Genomic DNA, 21,810 nt, shown 5'->3' on the forward strand with positions numbered 1-21,810 from the left:
CATCAAACAGGCTGAGGGAAATGCATCACAGTGGATACCATGGCATGTGTTGGCCTAGGTGTACTAGCCACAGGTACCTCACACAGCACAACTGGGGATATCATGGGTATCACTCAGGCATCTGCATCCAGAGTATTGCACCAGTTCACAGATGCCATGTCAACACATGCTAGTGAGCACGTACATGTCCTCAACACACGTGATTAGTGGACCAGCAATATGCATCTGTTCAACCACATGGATGACTACCCAGGGGTACTGGGTGCTATAGCCTGCACACGTAGCACCACCTGGGGATCGGGGTATGGCCTACAGTCACTGCAGGGGCATACCCTCAAACAGCTAGGCCATATGCGATGGCCAGGGCATGAGACTGAATGTGTGTGCTGTCTGCCCTGGAAGCTATGATGTGTCCAATATATGGCTTCTGACACAACTGTAGCACACCAATGCCTATATGGACATCCCCTACAGTCTCCTAGTGGGGGATGCTGGGTAAACACTGGTGTAGTGGCTGATGACACCCATCAGCAATGCACACACACCTGAACACTCACACCATACTGAGGCAGATGCACAGGCAAGACATATACTTGTGCATATGTTTGGGATGCTCGGCTCACAGTTCTGGTATCCGGACACATCCGTTGGAGCTCTGCAGTATTCACAAGCTACATGCATACAAGTTGTTATGGTATTTGCTATGCTACACAATGTTATCCTGCAGTAACAGTTGCAGCAGGAACAGCATGGGGCAGGGCCACACAGCCCAACACCACTGCCAAGGCCTGTACAGGCACAGTGTGACTTGGTGATGGAACTACCTGAGTAGGGCACAGTTGGTGAAAGCCCATGCACAGTATGACCTGCCCTTGGCAAAGAGGCAACACAAGGCATATGCACTGACACAGTAGGCACCCACTGATTTCCCCTCTCTGACTCGCTTACAGTACAATGGATGCCAAACATGACAGTACCTGTGCTCGGCCATGTATAGGAGGTGCACTGTGTGCATCCGACATAGGCAGCACTCCAGCACTGTCCTGAAGTCCGGAACACACCCAGGGTATGTCTTTTGACCTAACAAGTGGCAGTTGTATTAGAATGTGTAGTTACCCAGTGCTATGGTATGTATGTGAGCATACAACTGACTGTGGTGGCCAAATGTTAGGGCAGCAGACAGTACACATCCATAGTGGCACCGTGACCTCTGTAGCACATATGGGAGTCACAATGGTAGGCTGTAGTACACAGGGTGTCCTACCCACTGCAGATTATGGGCTGACCATCATGTGTGCCCCTACAGCCCACACACGTTACATGCAGCTGGACAGATGGGGACCAATACAGATGAATGATATACGATGGCCTACGGATATGCCTATGAATGACCCCAACCCCCTAAGACACACACAGACGACAGCAGGCCAGGCAGTTTGATGTAGGTTGTGTAAGCTAAGACATCCAACACCACTGTGCTGGTAATTAAAGCTGGGAACTGACGTACCCTGGTATCCCTCCAACCAGCAATTTAGGTAGGTCCACACACTGACATGGAGTACCAGGCATACCAGTACAGTAGCGGCAGATGTGTACAACTGTTGGCTGTGCCCCCATCACACCTACACATGTGAGAGTCATGTGCACCACCCACGGTGCTGTGTAGGACTGTGGTTGTGGTTGCATGTCCCCCCACACTATACAGACATGTAGCAACTGTCAATGCCACATGACCATTAGCTACCCTGCAGACACAGCATGACACCTGTCTGTGTAGAATGGAGGGGTCAGCAACACAGTACTAACTATCTGGACATGTGACACATGCAATACAGTTGACCATACTTTGCATGCTCACACACATGACGGTATGATGGTATTCTCGGTTGACAAAATGCGTAACAGTCATACTGGGCATGCTCACACACTGAAACACAGGATGGCCAGGCATGCATACACCAGTGGTCCGGACATATCTGCCAGTGCATTGCTATACTGTTGGATGTCTGTGCTGTATGGTGTGTGTGTGTGATCTATTGTCTGTACATATGCCATGGTCTATTGTTAATTCACATGAGCTATGTGCGCAGGGTACTTCTACCATCACGTGTATAGGGCGGTTCTTGGTTTGCAGACAGGCTGACACCTTTGGATACAGACCGGGTAAGGCACAGTCCAGCAGGTGGGAGCTGTTGTGCGTGGGTTTGGACAGTGTTAGGTACTGCTGACCTCCGGTCACAGCACCTTATACACGTTTAGACTCCACATTTCCTTGATAGTGCACTACTGGCATACTGGTAGACAAACACGCTTACAGCCGCTCACTCTCCGACATTTCCGCTTACATTTGTCACTCACGCTGGGTGTGTGCGATCCCTTGTGATGCATATTACATCAGACTACATGACTACAGTATTGGTTATGTGTAACCATTTTGCGATGGCAGGCGTTCCACTGTACGGACTCAGCAGCCTGTCCAGTGACATAATCATATTATATGCATGTTCCTCATACGATCTGCTCCCATCTGCCTGATACATGGGAACTGATACTCTGCAACGCTGACATGTGACTTGAGTTTGTTAACGCTTCTGTCAGCTGAGTCATGCTACCGCATACCTACTGCACATTGACCACCTTTCAGATTGCACAACGGGAGACTGTAGGAGTGGCACCTTTCCCACTTTGCATGGGACAGTCACATCACACCTCATCACACATCTCATGTGACAATACCAGAACTCTCCACCAATCAGGGACACATTTCTGCAAAATCAGGGACAGTTCAAGAAAAATCAGGGACACTTTTACAAAAGTAGTGCTATTAACTTGACACAATGACAGAATCACAGCATATGACTTAATACTAATATTCTGAAGTAACAGTTGTTTATAACTCTTACTTATTGTCATTAGTCAGTAAGTGTAATTCACCACCTTTCCTTCAACAGCCACTAATATTAGGAGGGATTAAGAAGGACAGAGTTAGACTTTCAGTCAAACTCAGGGAAGTACCTGACATTCAGGGACAGTTGAGTGGTATGTACAATACTCTAGCCATTACAACTGTCCTGATTAGGGGACCTTCTCATGTTGTAGGTGTCTGTACTGGTTGCTTGTTACAGGTCTTGTATACCTGACATGTTGATATGTCATATGTAGTGGCATAAGCAACTATACTGCTGCTAAACTACGCTTTGATTTGTTCCAATATGTATATTTCTGTACTATGCATGGCTGTAGGTATGTTCTGCCCTGGTACATCTGACAGTTCTACAGAGCAGGTTCTACTTTGGCCATTCAGACTGGTGGTGGCCCTATAGGCCCTATATGTAGAGCTATCACATGTGTCAAGGCAACACATACCCACAGCCAGTAGTAAATGGACGACTTCCACGGTTTGCATACGTTAAGGTTATTCATGTAGCATTATAATTGATAATACTATTTCCTATTACATGTAGCTGTTACTGATACAACAAATTGATGTCTGACACCACTACACACACTATATAGCCTCCATTCCCGAACTCACAAGCCATGTGCCATAACTGTCATTTTGCAGGACACAACTGCCCAGACGGGTGTGTCCCTCGCAGGCATACGGGTATTGAACCTCTTTTATTATGCTATCATCTACCCGAAGTGGTCAGCAAATTATGCACTTTCCGTCAGTAGCAGAACTCACATACCAATGGGTGTGAATGAACACTGCATCAGGAACAATACATAACACCCTGTGGGACACATTTAGATGACTGGTTCTATTAACCAGACACATTCACAGTCACAGAGCATATGTATTCATTCACGTTTGTCGAGGTACATGCTGCTTATGACTCATACATGTTGTCATCTGTCATTACCTGTATTCCTCCACCTGTTCACCTAATATCACTAGTTCTGGCAGTGTTTAGTTAGACTTTGTTACATTCTGATACATAACTATGGACATCCATGCTAATCGGGTACACGGCACTGTTTAGGTCTCTATGTATTCCCCCGATGGTTTACAGACTATCTGGTAGATGTGCTCTTCAGGTTTGGGAGGTGTAGGCATATGCTATGCCCACATAGGAATATTAATGACTTCCACTGGGCGGGCCTACTACATCTCTGCCAACCAGCACCTGCACACTTAAGCCCATTAATGCATACCCATGGTCCACCTACCTGGCACCCCTCTACAGCAGTCGTGACAAATACTTACTGCAAGCGCAGCTGGGATATGAGCACACCACTACACATTGCCCACTCTCCCCATCTCAGGACACATGTCGTATGTTTTGTCAACCCATGTATCATCACACTTGCACAACTTACTGTTCCAAGTACACCTACATCCTGCTCATAATAATGTCAGCAGATTCACATGTACCTTGAATTTTTGGGGTCCCGCAAGGGACACAGTTATCCATGTTTAAAGTGTAGACCTTGCAGAACTCTCCCACTGGTCCTTTCCTACCGGTGTTTTGGACAGCGGCAGTGTATTGATCTGTATTGCCTGTCTGTATGTCTGTCCAGCCTAGCTGGGCGATGTGGGGGGTACAACGTTTATTTATTGGACCTCCCAGTCACATATGCCCGGGCTGTAAATATGTTACCCCTAATTGCTGTGAAGTAACCTATTTATGTACATGTGTATATCTACACTGACATATATATTTTGTTTTGTGAGTATGTGTATATATCACTACCTGTTGTTTGTGTATATATATATATATATATATATATATATATATATATATATATATATATATGTATATATAGGTTCATAGGTTCATAGGTTCATACTAGGCTATCTGCCCTAGGGCATTTATAAGCCTAGCCAGAGTTGTGTGGCTTTCACCACCCCTTAGGTTGAAGAATACTATACCCATTAGTTTGCCGTGCCTCTGTCCAGCAGTGATACAGAGATGATCCCCGGGGAAAACCTACGATCTCCCATCCACTGGTCAAGATTCCTCTTGAACAGAGCCAGCAAGGTGCTCTGTCTCACATGGACCGGGATTCTGTTCCACAGCATAGGGAGTCTCTGGGTGATGAATCTGTCCCTCCAGCACGTCCTATTTATATCCGTGTTGAGGTTTAAGTCTCTTGCTCTTGTGGCTCTGGTGGATTTGGATTTTTGGAGGTGGAGCATATCCATTAATTCCAGGTTGGACATGGCCTTGTATGTCAGGCACAGGTCACCTCTGAGCAGACGGTATGTGACTGAATAGAGCTGGAGTTTCTTCAGTCGGGCAGCATATGGCATATTTCTGAGCCCCTTTATCCTTTTGGTGAGGAACTTTTGTGGTCTTTCCAATTGCTGCAGGTGTCGGGTAAGATACATTCCGAATGGGGCATTGTACTTAATCATTGGTCTGATAAGTGAAGAGTACAGGGGAACAATGACCTCCCTTGATCTGGATGTGAATCCCTTCATAATCAGGTGGGCAATGTAGAAGGTCCTCCTAACCACTTTGGCAATGTGAGTGTCAAAAGAAAGGTTACTGTCAACTTGGGTCCCCAGGTCCCTGATAACCTCTTCTGTGCTTAATGGATTGCCACCTATGTGGTAACTTGGGGTTACCTTTTTTACTAAAGGGTATGACTATACATTTTTTGTTTAGCTTAAGGCCATGGCTCTGGCACCAGTTATCCATTTCTATGAGACCTCTCTGAAGGATATCTGTGTCTGATGGATTTTCAACTATGGCGCCCAGTTTGCAGTCATCTGCAAACTTTGTCAGCCACAATCCTCCTATGTTTGCCTGCACTTCTGAAAAGTAGATGCTGAACAAGAGGGGGCCCAGGACTGAGCCCTGTGGGACACCGCTTGTGACCGGCTTGGAGTCTGACATGGCACCAGCAACTATAACCCTTTGGGTTCTGTCCTTTAGCCAGTTTGCAACCCATCTTGTGACATATGGGTTTACATTTAAGCTGGTGAGCTTTTCTATGATACCTGAGTGGGGTATTGTGTCAAAAGCTTTTGCAAGGTCAAGGTAGGCTGTGTGAACTGCCTTACCCTCATCAATGGCCTTGGTGACTGTTTCAAAAAAGTCGACCAAGTTCAAGAGGCATGATCTGCCTTTGACAAAGCCGTATATCCTTGTGTGTGTGTGTGTGTGTGTGTGTGTGAGTGTGTGTGTGTGTGTGTGTGTGTGTGTGTGTGTATATATATATATATATATATATATATATATATATATATATATATATATGTATATATATGTATTACCAGAAAGGCTCATCCAGACTCTGCTACACTTTGCTGTGAAGGAAAGGTTAGTTTGCTGTTTTTTTTTTTGTATTTCTGTATTGCCTTTCTATATTTTGAATACTGTAGTTTGTTTTCTTTACCTTGTGTTTTGCTTGCATTCTGTTTAACAGCATATTAAAACTTCAAAAGAGACCACAGCTCTCTCTGTTCTGAGTCAGGCAGAAATAAGAACTGATTAATTAAGGACTCATTCATAAGACAGAAAAGGTCACTTAAGGTTAATCACTTGTTAACAGAGGGGGTGGAGCTAGGAACTAAAATTTCTATTTAAGGAGTAAACTAAAACATTTCAGAGCTTTACCAGAAAGGCTCATCCAGACTCTGCTACACTTTGCTGTGAAGGAAAGGTTAGTTTGCTGTTATTTTTCTATTTCTGTATTGCCTTTCTATATTTTGAATACTGTAGTTTGTTTTCTTTACCTTGTGTTTTGCTTGCATTCTGTTTAACAGCATATTAAAACTTCAAAAGAGACCACAGCTCTCTCTGTTCTGAGTCAGGCAGAAATAAGAACTGATTAATTAAGGACTCATTCATAAGACAGAAAAGGTCACTTAAGGTTAATCACTTGTTAACAGAGGGGGTGGAGCTAGGAACTAAAATTTCTATTTAAGGAGTAAACTAAAACATTTCAGAGCTTTACCAGAAATGCTCATCCAGACTCTGCTACACTTTGCTGTGAAGGAAAGGTTAGTTTGCTGTTATTTTTTGTATTTCTGTATTGCCTTTCTATATTTTGAATACTGTAGTTTGTTTTCTTTACCTTGTGTTTTGCTTGCATTCTGTTTAACAGCATATTAAAACTTCAAAAGAGACCACAGCTCTCTGTTCTGAGTCAGGCAGAAATAAGAACTGATTAATTAAGGACTCATTCATAAGACAGAAAAGGTCACTTAAGGTTAATCACTTGTTAACAGAGGGGTGGAGCTAGGAACTAACATTTCTATTTAAGGAGTAACTAAAACATTTCAGAGCTTTACCAGAAAGGCTCATCCAGACTCTGCTACACTTTGCTGTGAAGGAAAGGTTAGTTTGCTGTTTTTTTTGTATTTCTGTATTGCCTTTCTATATTTTGAATACTGTAGTTTGTTTTCTTTACCTTGTGTTTTGCTTGCATTCTGTTTAACAGCATATTAAAACTTCAAAAGAGACCACAGCTCTCTCTGTTCTGAGTCAGGCAGAAATAAGAACTGATTAATTAAGGACTCATTCATAAGACAGAAAAGGTCACTTAAGGTTAATCACTTGTTAACAGAGGGGTGGAGCTAGGAACTAAAATTTCTATTTAAGGAGTAAACTAAAACATTTCAGAGCTTTACCAGAAAGGCTCATCCAGACTCTGCTACACTTTGCTGTGAAGGAAAGGTTAGTTTGCTGTTATTTTTGTATTTCTGTATTGCCTTTCTATATTTTGAATACTGTAGTTTGTTTTCTTTACCTTGTGTTTTGCTTGCATTCTGTTTAACAGCATATTAAAACTTCAAAAGAGACCACAGCTCTCTGTTCTGAGTCAGGCAGAAATAAGAACTGATTAATTAAGGACTCATTCATAAGACAGAAAAGGTCACTTAAGGTTAATCACTTGTTAACAGAGGGGTGGAGCTAGAACTAAAATTTCTATTTAAGGAGTAAACTAAAACATTTCAGAGCTTTACCAGAAAGGCTCATCCAGACTCTGCTACACTTTGCTGTGAAGGAAAGGTTAGTTTGCTGTTATTTTGTATTTCTGTATTGCCTTTCTATATTTTGAATACTGTAGTTTGTTTTCTTTACCTTGTGTTTTGCTTGCATTCTGTTTAACAGCATATTAAAACTTCAAAAGAGACCACAGCTCTCTGTTCTGAGTCAGGCAGAAATAAGAACTGATTAATTAAGGACTCATTCATAAGACAGAAAAGGTCACTTAAGGTTAATCACTTGTTAACAGAGGGGTGGAGCTAGGAACTAAAATTTCTATTTAAGGAGTAAACTAAAACATTTCAGAGCTTTACCAGAAAGGCTCATCCAGACTCTGCTACACTTTGCTGTGAAGGAAAGGTTAGTTTGCTGTTATTTTTGTATTTCTGTATTGCCTTTCTATATTTTGAATACTGTAGTTTGTTTTCTTTACCTTGTGTTTTGCTTGCATTCTGTTTAACAGCATATTAAAACTTCAAAGAGACCACAGCTCTCTGTTCTGAGTCAGGCAGAAATAAGAACTGATTAATTAAGGACTCATTCATAAGACAGAAAAGGTCACTTAAGGTTAATCACTTGTTAACAGAGGGTGGAGCTAGGAACTAAAATTTCTATTTAAGGAGTAAACTAAAACATTTCAGAGCTTTACCAGAAAGGCTCATCCAGACTCTGCTACACTTTGCTGTGAAGGAAAGGTTAGTTTGCTGTTATTTTTGTATTTCTGTATTGCCTTTCTATATTTTGAATACTGTAGTTTGTTTTCTTTACCTTGTGTTTTGCTTGCATTCTGTTTAACAGCATATTAAAACTTCAAAAGAGACCACAGCTCTCTCTGTTCTGAGTCAGGCAGAAATAAGAACTGATTAATTAAGGACTCATTCATAAGACAGAAAAGGTCACTTAAGGTTAATCACTTGTTAACAGAGGGGTGGAGCTAGGAACTAAAATTTATTTAAGGAGTAAACTAAAACATTTCAGAGCTTTACCAGAAAGGCTCATCCAGACTCTGCTACACTTTGCTGTGAAGGAAAGGTTAGTTTGCTGTTATTTTTGTATTCTGTATTGCCTTTCTATATTTTGAATACTGTAGTTTGTTTTCTTTACCTTGTGTTTTGCTTGCATTCTGTTTAACAGCATATTAAAACTTCAAAAGAGACCACTCTCTCTCTGTTCTGAGTCAGGCAGAATTTTCCCCTCCTCCCACCCAAGTTGTCTTGTGTCTTGTTAAATACCACTGTCTTCTAGTTGCCCCGCCTTTAATAATCTGACCCATATATCTCATTTCTCTCTTTTTTCTATGGCTTATATGACCATCCATCACTTTTGTAATCCCACCCATCACCTCAAAATTATTTAAATTTATTGACCATCCTACAGTATTTCATAGTACCAAAATACAAAAGTAACCACCCTTTCAGTCCATCTTGCTGTTTTAAAAATAGTAACTCTCCACTAAACCTTAACTTTTAAACAGGTAAACTCAAGTTACCTACTGTGATCTAACTTCTCTAGTGCACACTGCAGAGTGCATTCTTTTCAATATTACCTTTAAGCATCCCTGTTACTAGCACTTTCTCTAATACCTAAAAGATCATCTCTACTTGACCAAGTAGACTTTTCTCTATCTGTTAAACCAAGCACTTGCTCCTACAGTACTTATTACCTTGATACGGCACTCTTATAGATAGCACTCCAAAAAGGCAAACCCCATTTCTCGGTCACCACGTCCCCGGAATCTCTTTAAAGTTTTTTGTCTAGTCCTTCTAGCATGTCGAGGGATCAGTTGCTAGTGTCCTCTCCTGCTCAGCTGGTGAACCTGGGAATATTGAGGCAATGTTACAATTGCCTCATGTACAGACAACCCTCTCCTCCTCCCACAAAACACAAATACATGCGAGATGCAACTATCGCCAAACTGGAGGCTGAGCTCTCAACATAGGACTGGCAAGACCAGACAGGAGGAGAAGGTTACCACACACACTATAGACCCCGTCTCACATAGTACCATCACAACCTCAAATCATACACATAAACACACAAGACATACTGTGGCTCTGATCAAAAATCTACCAAAAGCAGAGGCCACCAAAGCAGACACCCAAACAACTACCACCTCAGAACACAACACCTGCAACACATAGACCTCACAGTCAGAGTGTCAAACAGTCACAGCCCTTAAGGCCAAACACAATGCCAGACACACTAGTCATTGGTGACTCCATGGTCAGTCGAACACTGGCGTCCCGCCACCAGACTGAGTAAGGAGAAGGTCACAGTAAGCTGCCTGTCGGGCGCTAGAATCCGCCACATAATGCAAGCACTCAGGTCTCTCAACAGCAGGTACAAATATGACTCAGTCATTGTCCACGCTGGTGTAAACGACCTGAGACGACTCCTTGGACTACATGAAAAGAGACATTGAGGAGCTCTCTGATTATGTAGCCCAGGCAGGTATGACCCTGACCTTGAGCAGTATCCTACCTTCACCAAGAATGATGCCACAATACAGAGATAAGATGATCAGCTTTAACAATTGGCTTAAACTCTGGTGTCATTCAAAGGGGATCCAATGTCTGTCTGCCTGGGATGACATGCTGGACAAGCCATGCTGCTTCCAAGGGACGGTTGCACCTGTCACCCTGATTCCGGATATTGGCAAAGGCTCTTGCCACCCCATAGTGCCTTTTAGGCAAGGCTCAAATTCTAAACCACCCTAGAACACAAAAAAGGAAAAAACTAAAGGTAATGCTGCCCACTGGCACAAGTGTAAATCTCAAAATGCACGCACTTCAGGCCCTTCTCAGTATGGAGAACATCGATGTCTGTGCAGTGACAGAAACCTGGTTCAAGGCTCCTGAGAGCACCCCAGCACTATCAGGTTTTACCTCTTATCATGCCCGCCCCAAAATCCGGACAATACCAAGAAAGGAGGGGGGTATTCATCAAAGACACCCACACCTCAAGACTGGTGGCAACGCATTTGCATCGGAGACCATCCAGGTGCAATTAACCATAGGCAAGACTGCTCTGCAAATTGTAGCATGTTACAGGCCACCCTCACAAACTCAGGAACCTCACATGGCCTTCCTGAAAACACTAGAGGGGATAAATGTATCACCAAACACCATCATACTAGGTGACTTCAATTACCCTAATATAGACTGGGAACACTACTCAAGCCCAAACACCCTAGCCGAAAAGTTCCTGGAATTCATAAACTCAAATGCCATGGAACAACTAGTCACCATCCCCACAAGAGGAGAAAACATACTTGATCTCATCATCACAAACATGGGAGCACAATGTTCAACACCGAAGTATACCCTCACTGGTGAGATCAGATCACAACTAATCTCGCTGGAGGTCCTCATCCCACCCCACCTGAAATAAAAAGACCACAGTAAAGAACTTCTAAAGCCGACTTCACACTTAAAGACTAGTGTGGTCTCCTTAAGGCCCCGAGCCGACGGAAAACAGTACTCAAGCCGCTGAATCACTTACAAATGCCTTCTACCAGCACCTGCAGGACTGCATGGATAAGGCAATCCCAAGCAAAACAAAGACTTTGTACCAAAGGCAAGCGTCCACCTGGTGGACCCAGCCATAAACAAACTCTACAACAAAAGGAGGAAGCTACTACAAGATAGAGCAAAACTTTAAAAGGTAAGACACCCTTGATCACTATAAGTAAAAACTAAGAGCTCTCATAAAATCATCCAAAGCAAATTTTGAGAGAAAAAATAGCTAAAGACTCAAAAGACAATCATAAGGCCTTTAGCTATAGTTAGAAACCTGGGAGGAAACTCCCAGATATGCTCAGAACTAGTTCAAAATGATGTGAAGATTACTGATCCTACAGACATTGCCAACATACTGGCTGACAGGTTCAGTGCAAACTTCTCCCCTCCCCCAAAAGGAGATATCTATACCAAGCGATTGCAGCCCCCAAACATCTCCAACGCCCAAGTGAGAACTGCTCTCTCCAGCAAAAACACAGCATCCATGGGACCTGATGGTGTCCCGGCTGTGTGCTCCACTTAACTCAACGAGGAATTAAACCCACAGCTAGGACAGCTGTTTAATCATAGTCTTACCTCTGGATACGCACTCCAGGAGTGGCGCACTGCAACTGTGGTCCCACTTCACAAAGGCGGTGCCTCCACCGACCCTGGAAATTACCGCCCATTAGCTTGACAAGCCTTATCTGCAAACCCATCGAGAGGATCAAAATCGGACTCATAAATAAAGACATCCGGAATTTGCAGACTTTGGATGCATCCCACTTTGGCTTTGTCAAAGGCAGATCATGCCTTCTAAACTTGGTTGACTTTTTAAACAGTCACCAAAGCCATTGATGAGGGAAAGGCAGTCCATACAGCCTACCTCGATCTGGCGAAGGCCTTGATACAATACCCCACTGGTATCATTGAAAAACTCATCAGCTTAAATGTTAACCCATACATCACAAGATGGGTTGCAAACTGGCTGAGTGACAGAACCCACAGGGTCAGAGTTGCTGGCGCCATGTCAGACTCAAAGCCTGTCACAAGTGGTGTACCAGGGCTCAGTCCTGGCCCACTCTTGTTTGGCATCTACTTTTCCGTACAAGCAAACACAGGAGGGTTATGGCTGACAAAGTTTGCAGATGACTGCAAACTGCCGATAGTAGAAAACACATCTGACACAGATATCCTTCAGAAGGGTCTCACAGAAACGAATAACTGGTGCCAGAGCCATGGCCTAAAGTTAAATGCCAAAAAATGCATAGTCATACCTTCGGGAAAACAAGGTTACCCTAGCTACCAAATAGGTGGCAATCCACTGAGTACAGAAGAAGTTATCAGGGACCTGGGGACCCAGGTTGATAGTAGTCTGTCATTCGACACCCATGTAGCTAAAGTAGTTAGGAAGACCTTCTACATTGCCCACCTTATCATGAAGGGATTCTCATCTAGATCAAGGGAGGTCATAGTCTCCTATACTCATCACCATCAGACCAATGATTGAGTACAATGCCCCATTCGGAATGTATCTGACCCGACACTTGCAGCAGCTGGAGAGGCCACAAAAGTTCCTCACCAAAGGATAAAGGGTCTCAAACATCTGTCCTATGCTGCCCGACTGAAAGAACTCCAGCTCTATTCAGTCGCCACCTGCTCAGAGGTGACCTTGCCTAACATACAAGGCCATGTCAAACCCAGATTTGATGAATATGCTTCACCTCAAAAATCTAGATCTGTCAGAGCCACAGGGCGGAGACTTAAACCTCGACACTATTAATAGGACGTGGGAGTGCTGAGGATAGATTCATCACCCAAAGACTCCCTATGCTGTGGAATAAAATCCGGTATATGTGAGGCAGAGCACTACTGGCCTTGTTCAAGAGAAATCTTGACCAATGGATGGGAGATCGAGATACCCAGGGATTACCTCAGTGTCACTGCTCAACAGAGGCACAGCAAAATAATGGGTATAGTTCCCCATACTAAAGGGGTGGCGTAAGCCACAAAACTATGGGCTAGGCTTGTAAATGCCCTCGGGCAGATAGCCTAGTATGAACCTATATATATATATATATATATATATATATATATATATATATATATATATATGTATATATATATATATATATATATCCGTATGAATATATATGTGTATTTAAATTAATATAGATATATGTATATATACATTTTTATCTATATATACATCTGTGTGTCTGTTAACCTACACATTTCCCGGACATGGACAGTTACACATGCGTATTGGTCTCTGCTTCAACTGCATACTATTGCCTTAGTCATTCTGACACCAACACTTCACACCGGTGAACATGTGCTCAGTATATTGCACGTTATGCAGCGAACAGATGTTGCACGTTTTTCATGTCTGGGGTGCCGCTGCTAACTGAGATGTGATACAGTGTCATTCGACCTATTACTCGTATGTGCAGCCTACTATTCCTGCTACTGTGTTTGTTTCTTTGCACATTCATATTATTACTGTTGATAGGATGTGTGCTTGTGTTATTGTGACTGTACGTCAACATATTGTTGTCTTCATGTATTTGTGTCTTTCTGCTTTTCCCGGTTTGGGGTTGTGACAGCAGAACTCCATTCCGCTCATGGGTGGTGTATAGGTTTAACGTGCCGGGCTGCCAGACCTGAAGCACAACGTCTGACAATGATACGCCCATTCACGCATGTCTCCACGCAAACGACGCTCTATCTGGGAATCACACCTACGTACTAGCTGACCTCCACGGGCCGCTCCATTGCACCCAACACAACATACCCTAGGACTCCTGTGTCCATAATTGCATATCCATAGTTTTTCCTGCACACCCGTGTTGAGTTTCCATGCATAGCAGCCATTATACACCTGATATCACAGCCATGACACACCTTTACACATTGCCCTCTCATGAGCGTTGGGGCCCTACAGACATTTTGTGCCACCTCGTGTATTCACAGGCTCACCTTCCATTCATATTTGCACATACATGCCTTTCCTGGTGTTATGGATTACGAACGATTTGCGGGTTACAAGTGTAGGTGGTCACAACATGTACTACATTCCGTCTGTTTACAATGTTGACGTAGCACTTCAACGATGTTATGCCCACTGGTATAGCCCTGCCTCTGGTGTGAAGAGCGGTGCTCTACTCACACTTGTGCAGCTTTATGTGACATACGTTGCGAGCACTTCATAATTCCTTACTTGCTCTGGATTCGCTTCACAACCCTTATGTTTGCTTTCGTCTTTCGACATTCCTTACATATCTTTATATATATATACATATATATATATATATATATATATATATATATATATATATATATATATGTATATATATATATATATATATATATATATATATATATATATATATATATATATATATATATATATATATATATATATATATATATATATATATATATATATATATGTGTATATATATATATAGATAAATATGTAGATATATAATTGCATATTTCTGTTATGTCTGTGGATATTTATCTATATATACATCTATCTATATATATAAAAGTTACAGCTGTACAAGACAATATACATTTGCTATGCTAATAGCTGCATACTCCCGCGCAGGCCCACTTGCATCTACTTATTCTGAGTTACATATGTTTGCAGGCACTTCTTTGGGATTTAATGTGCCTTATTCCTTATGACAGTATCACTTTGATGGAATCCGGTTAACGGACTCATGCGAACGCGGTCACCTTTACATGTATAAATGTTGGCTTTACAGCACAGAGGCATTCATTACACAATTATGTGCTATAGTCGTATGTGAACCGGGAATGCCTTTACGTTGGGCGGATGCTGTAACCACTACACTATTGGTGTTCTGGCTCATTTATATGTATACCCATGGTTCATAGCTACTCTGACATTTGCCTCACCCCTTCCCTTACACAGCAGGCATCCATTCTCTTGCTGGGAAAACCGCAGTACTACAATTAGGACATTCCCCTGTTTCCTACTGCTCTGGACCCGTGCTGCAAGTCTACTCCAGGTATATTCATAACTCCTATGCTTATAGTCCTCGCACATACACGTGTTTGATTGTCAGGGTGTTCGTGTGCTGGTCCGGGTTTAGGCTCGGCCGACTGGTCATTAGAACTACCCTGGCGCTGTTCAAAGATCAGACATAGCACATGGACAGTGTTAGTCCAGACGTTAACATTCGACCTGTGTTTACAGACGCAGGTGTTTGGGCACCTGTGATTACATTATTGGGTCGGCGCTACATAATTTTGGGGCGGGGAGTGGTTCCACTACATAATGCAGGTTGGGGGGGTGGTTTCTACATGTTTCCCTTCCCATTTGATTATTTCATTCATTTATAGATACAATGAATATTATTCTGGACATCTGTTATAAATTCACTACAGGTATGGAATAGCTCTGTCAACAGAAGTGACAGCTGGTCAGTGTACTTCTGTGTACGGACCTCTCTGATACTTGGGGACTCGTTTCTACAGTGACAGGGAAAAGGCTATGACAACTCAGGGACAATCACGGACACTTCTGCCATATTACTACCATTAACTTGGAACGTGTTGACAGATTCGTAATACTACTAATTTTCTGCAGTTAAATGCATCTGTTACTCTTTATTGTTGTAAGTAGTTATTCTCATTCAACACCTTTCCCCCAAAGTTCACTTGCTTTGTGAGTGGTTAAGGGGCTGGCCAGTTATTGTGCAAATGCTCTGACCATTGGTATTGCTAACATTGTCATATGTACGGGTTCGGATGTATTCTGGGGACTAGGGTTGCCACCTTTTCAAATGGCCAAGATGGGACATTTTCGGAAAACACCTCAGATTTTACAAGCCAACACATACCCGCGGTCAGTACAAAGGATAGGACTTTACTTACTTGCCTACATAAAAGCCTATTGTTGTAGCGGTTTAGTTGCTTATTCTGTTTATTGTAACATTTAGGTATTGTAGATACTGCAATAATTATTGTCTGCAACTATTACATAACATATGGGACATAATTATGTCCTACAATCCCAGGACATTTGCCATTTGCAATGTATTTTGTCCGGACACAACTGTCCAAAGAGGGACTGTCCCGCGCAAAGCGGGACAGATGGTAACCCTACTACAGACACCAGATTGTTTGGGCCAACACATAGCCATGGTCAGTGCAGGTTTAGAACATGCATTTGTTTCCTAGCTGTGAGCCTTATACTTTTGGCACTTTTGTTGTTTGCTTGTTTGTTGTATGAATTACATTTATTCTATCCTGACATGACCGCTTTAGGCAACTGTTACATGCAGTATGATACATAGTTATTTCCTATGATCACAGGACATTTGGCATTGTATCATTGCTGGTCAGGTCACACCTACACGCACATTAATTGTCCCTCACACAGTGGATCAGGTGGTATCCTGTTTACGTCAGTGCCTTCATCACCCTTATACCATGTGCCACTACGCGAATGTGTGCATTATATTCTCTCGCTTATTCATGTCGGGACACATGTGTCACGGGCAGGTGTTTGATCCTGGGTAGTAGGTTATGCATGACCATCTAGGGCTGGACAGTCTCGTGCAGCACTACTGCACATTCAAACTTGTGTCCAGATATCTACAGAACTGGACTTCGTGTCTTCCATTCTAATGTTTACACAGGTTACTTATCCCTTGAGGGATATCCCAAAAATTGAACAAGACTGACACAAGACAAATACCAACCATTCTTCTGGCATTATGAAAATGTGCTGGGGGTTTTACATGCAAGGGATACATAGTTTGCAATCCTGAAACTGCCTAGCGTGACACTACCTACTACATATGCGTAGTGGTCACTATGTGTAGATGTGGCTGCACCAAACCAGTAGGCCAAGTATGGCTGGATTTGGTGGACGTTCAGGTATGGGAGCGGGTTGTGTGCTGTGGAGGGGATGCTGGGTAGTCCATTATGCATCCAGTTGTGTTGCATTTGATATGGGCAGTTCCATCAGGACCAATCTGTGGGTATGTGCTGGTGACATGTCTATACATTTGTATCGCACATTTTAATATTCATATGTTTGTGAGATTGTGATCTACAGTATAGCCTGTCTGGTTGTATTGCAGATGTTTATACATGTTTTTATGTTTCTTTCTGCTTCACCCGCTGCTCCCTCATACACCCTCTGGTTCACCTATTCTGCATACGACACAGTATCACCTTGGAGGATTGTACCATTACCCACCCCCCCACACACACATATTCCTGACACTCCATACATCACTGCTTTAGTTGTTGCCCCATGACACAGCCAGAGTAACACATTGCATACCCTACATATGTCAGATGCTTGTATGGTTGTGTGGACTACCCTGCCATGTTTGCTTTCCACATGCTATACCTCACGCACATAGGTACATGCCCATACTTAACTTTCATTACATGGTTGGTATACCCAGGTAATACCTGTTCAAATGTGACACATCCTGACAAGTTCAGCTTGTACCACTGATGTATGGATTTTGGCAAACTGTTCTAATCATTGGTAGGATGCCACCTTTTCCTATGTCCAGGATGGGATATATTCCTGACACATATCCGAATGTACTGGACAACACGGACCCACAGTCAACGGTATGGATAATACTGTTCCTTTCAGCCTACATGTTGCTTTATTGTTGTAGCAGTTTATATGCTCCTTCTGTTTCGTTTACATGCTTATTCTACTTCCTGTCACATTTGGTATGTGAAATACGGACGTACCTTTTGTATGTAACTATTACATGCCTTGTGGGATATGATTCAGTCATACGGTTGCTAGATATGTACATTTATCGTGTATTTTGTTATGGACACATCTGCCCAGCTGTGTACCCTCCCTCACACTATGGGTCAGCTGGTGACCCTAACCATTGGGCTGGACGTACCTATTGGCAGCCTGCTAACATATGATGCGTTTCACTTCCACTTGGTATAGCTCCTTTCCTATGCACGAGGCTGTGGCAGCGGTGCACCTTCATTAATATGCATTTGGCGCTACTGCGCCATCTTCATGCCGCACTGTCAGCACAAGCCTATCACCGGCCTTGCGCCGAGCTTCATGAATCCCGGGGTAGGTCTAAAACTAGGGACCTTTCTGTACTGTTGTTAAAGTGAAACAATTACTAGTTTTGAAATGCAAAGGAATGCAATTGTTTTATGGCTTTCAGCATCTGCCAAAGATCTGAGGTCTATGTATTTTCACAGGTAGATTCTAAATACAGCCATCTCCCAGCAGTGGGGGTTTCATCTGGGATAGTGTTAGATGAGAAGAACTTATGTTATTTTGCAAGCTATCCTTACAGTAATATTTGAGATATTAATTTGAGAAATCTCTCATAGAGACACTGCAGTCTGTATTCTGTCTTGGACTTGACAATAACAAAAACAATTCACTACAACATCTGCCGCACTCATCTTAAGTAATTTAACTAGGGTATCATATAATTCTTTTAGATATAGTCAGGAATATAGAACAGCTTAGTTTATATATTGTTCTTTATTTATTTGAAACTGTCCTGCAATATGGTTTTAAATATTTCCTGCGATTTTGAAGAACTCTGGTGTCACTGTGAATATATGCTGAGTATTTTCTTATTTAATATTAAATATATTTAAACCTTTCATTGTGCCTGATCTTTGTGAGACATATTTAAGTTTTGAGAGTACTTGCATATTTATTTGGTGACACTGTGGGCCACTCCTAATAGCATTACTCTTGAATAAACTATCATTTGTATTAAAAGTAACATTGCACAGTATTATTGGACACCCTTTGTTAAGGGTCTTAATGTAGCTGACAAGGAGTTGGCTGGTGGCATTGATAACTACCTTATACTCTGGGCAAAAGGGTGCATAGCTAGTAAACCTTTGCCAGCCTGTAACAGGTGTGTATGTGCATATGTGTATGTAAATGTCAGCTACTTGGGCAGGGACATGCACTGGTTGGACAGAGAGGGTGCTGGAGGTCTCATTTTGGCGACTCAGCTGAGATCTCAACTCTATAGCTGTGTTAGTGAGGAGTCTGACTGGGGATCTGGAGAAATGGGGATAAACCAGCCCTGGATTGACTGTGGTCTCTTTATGCTCTTAAGGGAAATTCCCCTTGATGCAGAGACCTGCATCTGGAAATGCTCTGTGTGTACTTGTCATCGTCCCAGTGTACATCCCCAGTGTTGCCAGTGGTGAGGATTGGGGCTCCTTGATAACTGATCCAGTGGTGAGTCATCAAAGAAGCATTCAACATCAAACATTTCTGATGTTAACACTTTGCAGAAGTATACTGAGGAATTTGCTTTAAGTTATATTGTTTATCAGATAAATATCATATTAATATTTCTGCAGAAGCATCCTGGGAATATCCACTGATAGAACACTTATAAGGAAAATAAATGGGAAAAAGATATAACAGTATTCATGTAAATGCTAAACAGAACTGGATGTATGGGGAAACAGCATGGCTGCAATTGTAAAGCAAGATGTTAAGGATAGGCATGAATTGGGGGTTTAAAATAAACATTATACATCTCAGACTATTGAAATGGCTGCATCTAGCAAGCCTAGTGTTTAATACTTTTCTTTACACTTACAACTGAAAACATTTAGTAATCAGCGAGGAAGATGCTGCCTCTAAGCTCAATTGGATTCCGGATTACCTTTTGGAATTTCTTCAGCATCAGAAGCTTTAAAGACAGCAGATGCTAAGCTCATAGTCTAAATTGAGTTAACATTTGTTGTGAATTGTTTGTTTATCTGTGGCCCTGCAAGGCAGGGCATGGTATAAGCAAGCAAGCAATAATGCCCAAGATGGTGTGTGTTATTGTGGAAATAACACACATCCAGGGGTGCTTTGAGGCATGATGCTCCTGGCAGAGGGAGTCTACATCCCTGTAAAAGGGTGTTATTTCCACAGTAACAAACACAGTTGTATGCATTATTGAACTTAGAGAATGGCCTAACTGTTAAATTGTTTTGTATTTTTTTTATGTTTATGTATATATATATATATATATATATATATATATATATATATATATATATATATATATTATTATTATTTTTTTTTTAATATATGTGTTTGATATAAATTCCTTCTCCATCTAATGTTTCATAGTTGATGTAGTATATATAATTGTTGTTTGAGGGAGTATTGTACATACTAAATATAAATTTTATAGATATTTAATGTTTAAACCCACACTCACACACACAAACACACACACACACACACACACACACACACACACATGCAAACATACACAGAATAACATGTACATTCAGGAACATACACAGACATACTCACATATTCATAGAAACACAGATATTCAGAAATAAAAAAGACAGACACAAAAGAAGTACTTCCACACATATACATAGACACCAGCCTACAGACACAGGCAGCAATTACACACTTTCATTCTGAGATGTATCTATCCATGTTTCATATTAAAAAAAATAAAAGTAAAAATATAGCAAGGTCAGTCTGTGATGTAGAAGATACTGTGCCTCTTTATAATTATTTCATAGATAAAAATGAAGATTAAATTCAGTCAGTAATGCCATGCATTAAGAGTTTTATATCTTTGAAGGACTGCATGTTGCAGTCAGCACTCTCTCTCTCTCTCTCTCTCGCTCACTTATGCTTTCATACATGCAGGCACACACATAGACTCACTCTTACATGCAGACAAAAACCTAAACAATCATTCACACATACACACACACACACACATGCTTTTCATTTATTTTAATGTATTTATTTTTTGTTTAAATTTTACTCTTGCCAAACAGCAAAGTGCTGTTTAGTGAGTATAAATTAATGACTACCATTAGCTCTTTATACTTAGGTTTATGGCAGTTTAATATGCTGCCATGACATGGCAGACTGATTTTCAGTGGGCATTACCTGTACACTAACACCCTGATGGAGAATGGTCCTTCTCTAATCAGAGTGCCGATGTACAGATTGCCCATTCTCAAAGTTTCATTATTATTAGAATGAAACACTTAGGTCTGGCAATGAACAAAAGCAAATGTCAAATGTGTGTTCATAGTCTTTAATGCATGGATCTCCCTGCTACTTGCAAAAATATGATCGTAAAGTCCAATGAAAATCAAACAAAAAGATAAACATGATATTCTTAGCAGGTCAAATGTCAAGGAACAGAAAGATCTGCTGGAATTTGACTTATCAGTTTGTGACATCATTGCTACTATCTGATTAATTAAATGAGCTTAAGAGACATACCAAGGTAGACAGGGAAATACCACTTTGGATGAAAGCCTTGTAAATGGTTGGCTGGACCAGGTGTCTGAACTGCTTACTAAAATTCAGT

The sequence above is a fragment of the Protopterus annectens genome, chromosome 1.part2 (genome assembly GCF_019279795.1).
Source record: "Protopterus annectens isolate FY-2018-M chromosome 1.part2, PAN1.0, whole genome shotgun sequence".
Classification (NCBI taxonomy): Eukaryota; Metazoa; Chordata; order Ceratodontiformes; family Protopteridae; genus Protopterus; species Protopterus annectens.